This window comes from Lonchura striata, chromosome 14, assembly GCF_050655825.1.
Source record: "Lonchura striata isolate lonStrDom1 chromosome 14, ASM5065582v1, whole genome shotgun sequence".
NCBI lineage: Eukaryota > Metazoa > Chordata > Aves > Passeriformes > Estrildidae > Lonchura > Lonchura striata.
The window spans coordinates 10,001-17,837 of NC_140716.1; positions in this window are offsets into that span (position 1 = coordinate 10,001).

Here is a 7,837-nt window from a genome sequence, read left to right on the forward strand (position 1 = left end):
CTAACCCTAACCCTAACCCTAACCCTAACCCTAACCCTAACCCTAACCCTAACCCTAACCCTAACCCTAACCCTAACCCTAACCCTAACCCTAACCCTAACCCTAACCCTAACCCTAACCCTAACCCTAACCCTAACCCTAACCCTAACCCTAACCCTAACCCTAACCCTAACCCTAACCCTAACCCTAACCCTAACCCTAACCCTAACCCTAACCCTAACCCTAACCCTAACCCTAACCCTAACCCTAACCCTAACCCTAACCCTAACCCTAACCCTAACCCTAACCCTAACCCTAACCCTAACCCTAACCCTAACCCTAACCCTAACCCTAACCCTAACCCTAACCCTAACCCTAACCCTAACCCTAACCCTAACCCTAACCCTAACCCTAACCCTAACCCTAACCCTAACCCTAACCCTAACCCTAACCCTAACCCTAACCCTAACCCTAACCCTAACCCTAACCCTAACCCTAACCCTAACCCTAACCCTAACCCTAACCCTAACCCTAACCCTAACCCTAACCCTAACCCTAACCCTAACCCTAACCCTAACCCTAACCCTAACCCTAACCCTAACCCTAACCCTAACCCTAACCCTAACCCTAACCCTAACCCTAACCCTAACCCTAACCCTAACCCTAACCCTAACCCTAACCCTAACCCTAACCCTAACCCTAACCCTAACCCTAACCCTAACCCTAACCCTAACCCTAACCCTAACCCTAACCCTAACCCTAACCCTAACCCTAACCCTAACCCTAACCCTAACCCTAACCCTAACCCTAACCCTAACCCTAACCCTAACCCTAACCCTAACCCTAACCCTAACCCTAACCCTAACCCTAACCCTAACCCTAACCCTAACCCTAACCCTAACCCTAACCCTAACCCTAACCCTAACCCTAACCCTAACCCTAACCCTAACCCTAACCCTAACCCTAACCCTAACCCTAACCCTAACCCTAACCCTAACCCTAACCCTAACCCTAACCCTAACCCTAACCCTAACCCTAACCCTAACCCTAACCCTAACCCTAACCCTAACCCTAACCCTAACCCTAACCCTAACCCTAACCCTAACCCTAACCCTAACCCTAACCCTAACCCTAACCCTAACCCTAACCCTAACCCTAACCCTAACCCTAACCCTAACCCTAACCCTAACCCTAACCCTAACCCTAACCCTAACCCTAACCCTAACCCTAACCCTAACCCTAACCCTAACCCTAACCCTAACCCTAACCCTAACCCTAACCCTAACCCTAACCCTAACCCTAACCCTAACCCTAACCCTAACCCTAACCCTAACCCTAACCCTAACCCTAACCCTAACCCTAACCCTAACCCTAACCCTAACCCTAACCCTAACCCTAACCCTAACCCTAACCCTAACCCTAACCCTAACCCTAACCCTAACCCTAACCCTAACCCTAACCCTAACCCTAACCCTAACCCTAACCCTAACCCTAACCCTAACCCTAACCCTAACCCTAACCCTAACCCTAACCCTAACCCTAACCCTAACCCTAACCCTAACCCTAACCCTAACCCTAACCCTAACCCTAACCCTAACCCTAACCCTAACCCTAACCCTAACCCTAACCCTAACCCTAACCCTAACCCTAACCCTAACCCTAACCCTAACCCTAACCCTAACCCTAACCCTAACCCTAACCCTAACCCTAACCCTAACCCTAACCCTAACCCTAACCCTAACCCTAACCCTAACCCTAACCCTAACCCTAACCCTAACCCTAACCCTAACCCTAACCCTAACCCTAACCCTAACCCTAACCCTAACCCTAACCCTAACCCTAACCCTAACCCTAACCCTAACCCTAACCCTAACCCTAACCCTAACCCTAACCCTAACCCTAACCCTAACCCTAACCCTAACCCTAACCCTAACCCTAACCCTAACCCTAACCCTAACCCTAACCCTAACCCTAACCCTAACCCTAACCCTAACCCTAACCCTAACCCTAACCCTAACCCTAACCCTAACCCTAACCCTAACCCTAACCCTAACCCTAACCCTAACCCTAACCCTAACCCTAACCCTAACCCTAACCCTAACCCTAACCCTAACCCTAACCCTAACCCTAACCCTAACCCTAACCCTAACCCTAACCCTAACCCTAACCCTAACCCTAACCCTAACCCTAACCCTAACCCTAACCCTAACCCTAACCCTAACCCTAACCCTAACCCTAACCCTAACCCTAACCCTAACCCTAACCCTAACCCTAACCCTAACCCTAACCCTAACCCTAACCCTAACCCTAACCCTAACCCTAACCCTAACCCTAACCCTAACCCTAACCCTAACCCTAACCCTAACCCTAACCCTAACCCTAACCCTAACCCTAACCCTAACCCTAACCCTAACCCTAACCCTAACCCTAACCCTAACCCTAACCCTAACCCTAACCCTAACCCTAACCCTAACCCTAACCCTAACCCTAACCCTAACCCTAACCCTAACCCTAACCCTAACCCTAACCCTAACCCTAACCCTAACCCTAACCCTAACCCTAACCCTAACCCTAACCCTAACCCTAACCCTAACCCTAACCCTAACCCTAACCCTAACCCTAACCCTAACCCTAACCCTAACCCTAACCCTAACCCTAACCCTAACCCTAACCCTAACCCTAACCCTAACCCTAACCCTAACCCTAACCCTAACCCTAACCCTAACCCTAACCCTAACCCTAACCCTAACCCTAACCCTAACCCTAACCCTAACCCTAACCCTAACCCTAACCCTAACCCTAACCCTAACCCTAACCCTAACCCTAACCCTAACCCTAACCCTAACCCTAACCCTAACCCTAACCCTAACCCTAACCCTAACCCTAACCCTAACCCTAACCCTAACCCTAACCCTAACCCTAACCCTAACCCTAACCCTAACCCTAACCCTAACCCTAACCCTAACCCTAACCCTAACCCTAACCCTAACCCTAACCCTAACCCTAACCCTAACCCTAACCCTAACCCTAACCCTAACCCTAACCCTAACCCTAACCCTAACCCTAACCCTAACCCTAACCCTAACCCTAACCCTAACCCTAACCCTAACCCTAACCCTAACCCTAACCCTAACCCTAACCCTAACCCTAACCCTAACCCTAACCCTAACCCTAACCCTAACCCTAACCCTAACCCTAACCCTAACCCTAACCCTAACCCTAACCCTAACCCTAACCCTAACCCTAACCCTAACCCTAACCCTAACCCTAACCCTAACCCTAACCCTAACCCTAACCCTAACCCTAACCCTAACCCTAACCCTAACCCTAACCCTAACCCTAACCCTAACCCTAACCCTAACCCTAACCCTAACCCTAACCCTAACCCTAACCCTAACCCTAACCCTAACCCTAACCCTAACCCTAACCCTAACCCTAACCCTAACCCTAACCCTAACCCTAACCCTAACCCTAACCCTAACCCTAACCCTAACCCTAACCCTAACCCTAACCCTAACCCTAACCCTAACCCTAACCCTAACCCTAACCCTAACCCTAACCCTAACCCTAACCCTAACCCTAACCCTAACCCTAACCCTAACCCTAACCCTAACCCTAACCCTAACCCTAACCCTAACCCTAACCCTAACCCTAACCCTAACCCTAACCCTAACCCTAACCCTAACCCTAACCCTAACCCTAACCCTAACCCTAACCCTAACCCTAACCCTAACCCTAACCCTAACCCTAACCCTAACCCTAACCCTAACCCTAACCCTAACCCTAACCCTAACCCTAACCCTAACCCTAACCCTAACCCTAACCCTAACCCTAACCCTAACCCTAACCCTAACCCTAACCCTAACCCTAACCCTAACCCTAACCCTAACCCTAACCCTAACCCTAACCCTAACCCTAACCCTAACCCTAACCCTAACCCTAACCCTAACCCTAACCCTAACCCTAACCCTAACCCTAACCCTAACCCTAACCCTAACCCTAACCCTAACCCTAACCCTAACCCTAACCCTAACCCTAACCCTAACCCTAACCCTAACCCTAACCCTAACCCTAACCCTAACCCTAACCCTAACCCTAACCCTAACCCTAACCCTAACCCTAACCCTAACCCTAACCCTAACCCTAACCCTAACCCTAACCCTAACCCTAACCCTAACCCTAACCCTAACCCTAACCCTAACCCTAACCCTAACCCTAACCCTAACCCTAACCCTAACCCTAACCCTAACCCTAACCCTAACCCTAACCCTAACCCTAACCCTAACCCTAACCCTAACCCTAACCCTAACCCTAACCCTAACCCTAACCCTAACCCTAACCCTAACCCTAACCCTAACCCTAACCCTAACCCTAACCCTAACCCTAACCCTAACCCTAACCCTAACCCTAACCCTAACCCTAACCCTAACCCTAACCCTAACCCTAACCCTAACCCTAACCCTAACCCTAACCCTAACCCTAACCCTAACCCTAACCCTAACCCTAACCCTAACCCTAACCCTAACCCTAACCCTAACCCTAACCCTAACCCTAACCCTAACCCTAACCCTAACCCTAACCCTAACCCTAACCCTAACCCTAACCCTAACCCTAACCCTAACCCTAACCCTAACCCTAACCCTAACCCTAACCCTAACCCTAACCCTAACCCTAACCCTAACCCTAACCCTAACCCTAACCCTAACCCTAACCCTAACCCTAACCCTAACCCTAACCCTAACCCTAACCCTAACCCTAACCCTAACCCTAACCCTAACCCTAACCCTAACCCTAACCCTAACCCTAACCCTAACCCTAACCCTAACCCTAACCCTAACCCTAACCCTAACCCTAACCCTAACCCTAACCCTAACCCTAACCCTAACCCTAACCCTAACCCTAACCCTAACCCTAACCCTAACCCTAACCCTAACCCTAACCCTAACCCTAACCCTAACCCTAACCCTAACCCTAACCCTAACCCTAACCCTAACCCTAACCCTAACCCTAACCCTAACCCTAACCCTAACCCTAACCCTAACCCTAACCCTAACCCTAACCCTAACCCTAACCCTAACCCTAACCCTAACCCTAACCCTAACCCTAACCCTAACCCTAACCCTAACCCTAACCCTAACCCTAACCCTAACCCTAACCCTAACCCTAACCCTAACCCTAACCCTAACCCTAACCCTAACCCTAACCCTAACCCTAACCCTAACCCTAACCCTAACCCTAACCCTAACCCTAACCCTAACCCTAACCCTAACCCTAACCCTAACCCTAACCCTAACCCTAACCCTAACCCTAACCCTAACCCTAACCCTAACCCTAACCCTAACCCTAACCCTAACCCTAACCCTAACCCTAACCCTAACCCTAACCCTAACCCTAACCCTAACCCTAACCCTAACCCTAACCCTAACCCTAACCCTAACCCTAACCCTAACCCTAACCCTAACCCTAACCCTAACCCTAACCCTAACCCTAACCCTAACCCTAACCCTAACCCTAACCCTAACCCTAACCCTAACCCTAACCCTAACCCTAACCCTAACCCTAACCCTAACCCTAACCCTAACCCTAACCCTAACCCTAACCCTAACCCTAACCCTAACCCTAACCCTAACCCTAACCCTAACCCTAACCCTAACCCTAACCCTAACCCTAACCCTAACCCTAACCCTAACCCTAACCCTAACCCTAACCCTAACCCTAACCCTAACCCTAACCCTAACCCTAACCCTAACCCTAACCCTAACCCTAACCCTAACCCTAACCCTAACCCTAACCCTAACCCTAACCCTAACCCTAACCCTAACCCTAACCCTAACCCTAACCCTAACCCTAACCCTAACCCTAACCCTAACCCTAACCCTAACCCTAACCCTAACCCTAACCCTAACCCTAACCCTAACCCTAACCCTAACCCTAACCCTAACCCTAACCCTAACCCTAACCCTAACCCTAACCCTAACCCTAACCCTAACCCTAACCCTAACCCTAACCCTAACCCTAACCCTAACCCTAACCCTAACCCTAACCCTAACCCTAACCCTAACCCTAACCCTAACCCTAACCCTAACCCTAACCCTAACCCTAACCCTAACCCTAACCCTAACCCTAACCCTAACCCTAACCCTAACCCTAACCCTAACCCTAACCCTAACCCTAACCCTAACCCTAACCCTAACCCTAACCCTAACCCTAACCCTAACCCTAACCCTAACCCTAACCCTAACCCTAACCCTAACCCTAACCCTAACCCTAACCCTAACCCTAACCCTAACCCTAACCCTAACCCTAACCCTAACCCTAACCCTAACCCTAACCCTAACCCTAACCCTAACCCTAACCCTAACCCTAACCCTAACCCTAACCCTAACCCTAACCCTAACCCTAACCCTAACCCTAACCCTAACCCTAACCCTAACCCTAACCCTAACCCTAACCCTAACCCTAACCCTAACCCTAACCCTAACCCTAACCCTAACCCTAACCCTAACCCTAACCCTAACCCTAACCCTAACCCTAACCCTAACCCTAACCCTAACCCTAACCCTAACCCTAACCCTAACCCTAACCCTAACCCTAACCCTAACCCTAACCCTAACCCTAACCCTAACCCTAACCCTAACCCTAACCCTAACCCTAACCCTAACCCTAACCCTAACCCTAACCCTAACCCTAACCCTAACCCTAACCCTAACCCTAACCCTAACCCTAACCCTAACCCTAACCCTAACCCTAACCCTAACCCTAACCCTAACCCTAACCCTAACCCTAACCCTAACCCTAACCCTAACCCTAACCCTAACCCTAACCCTAACCCTAACCCTAACCCTAACCCTAACCCTAACCCTAACCCTAACCCTAACCCTAACCCTAACCCTAACCCTAACCCTAACCCTAACCCTAACCCTAACCCTAACCCTAACCCTAACCCTAACCCTAACCCTAACCCTAACCCTAACCCTAACCCTAACCCTAACCCTAACCCTAACCCTAACCCTAACCCTAACCCTAACCCTAACCCTAACCCTAACCCTAACCCTAACCCTAACCCTAACCCTAACCCTAACCCTAACCCTAACCCTAACCCTAACCCTAACCCTAACCCTAACCCTAACCCTAACCCTAACCCTAACCCTAACCCTAACCCTAACCCTAACCCTAACCCTAACCCTAACCCTAACCCTAACCCTAACCCTAACCCTAACCCTAACCCTAACCCTAACCCTAACCCTAACCCTAACCCTAACCCTAACCCTAACCCTAACCCTAACCCTAACCCTAACCCTAACCCTAACCCTAACCCTAACCCTAACCCTAACCCTAACCCTAACCCTAACCCTAACCCTAACCCTAACCCTAACCCTAACCCTAACCCTAACCCTAACCCTAACCCTAACCCTAACCCTAACCCTAACCCTAACCCTAACCCTAACCCTAACCCTAACCCTAACCCTAACCCTAACCCTAACCCTAACCCTAACCCTAACCCTAACCCTAACCCTAACCCTAACCCTAACCCTAACCCTAACCCTAACCCTAACCCTAACCCTAACCCTAACCCTAACCCTAACCCTAACCCTAACCCTAACCCTAACCCTAACCCTAACCCTAACCCTAACCCTAACCCTAACCCTAACCCTAACCCTAACCCTAACCCTAACCCTAACCCTAACCCTAACCCTAACCCTAACCCTAACCCTAACCCTAACCCTAACCCTAACCCTAACCCTAACCCTAACCCTAACCCTAACCCTAACCCTAACCCTAACCCTAACCCTAACCCTAACCCTAACCCTAACCCTAACCCTAACCCTAACCCTAACCCTAACCCTAACCCTAACCC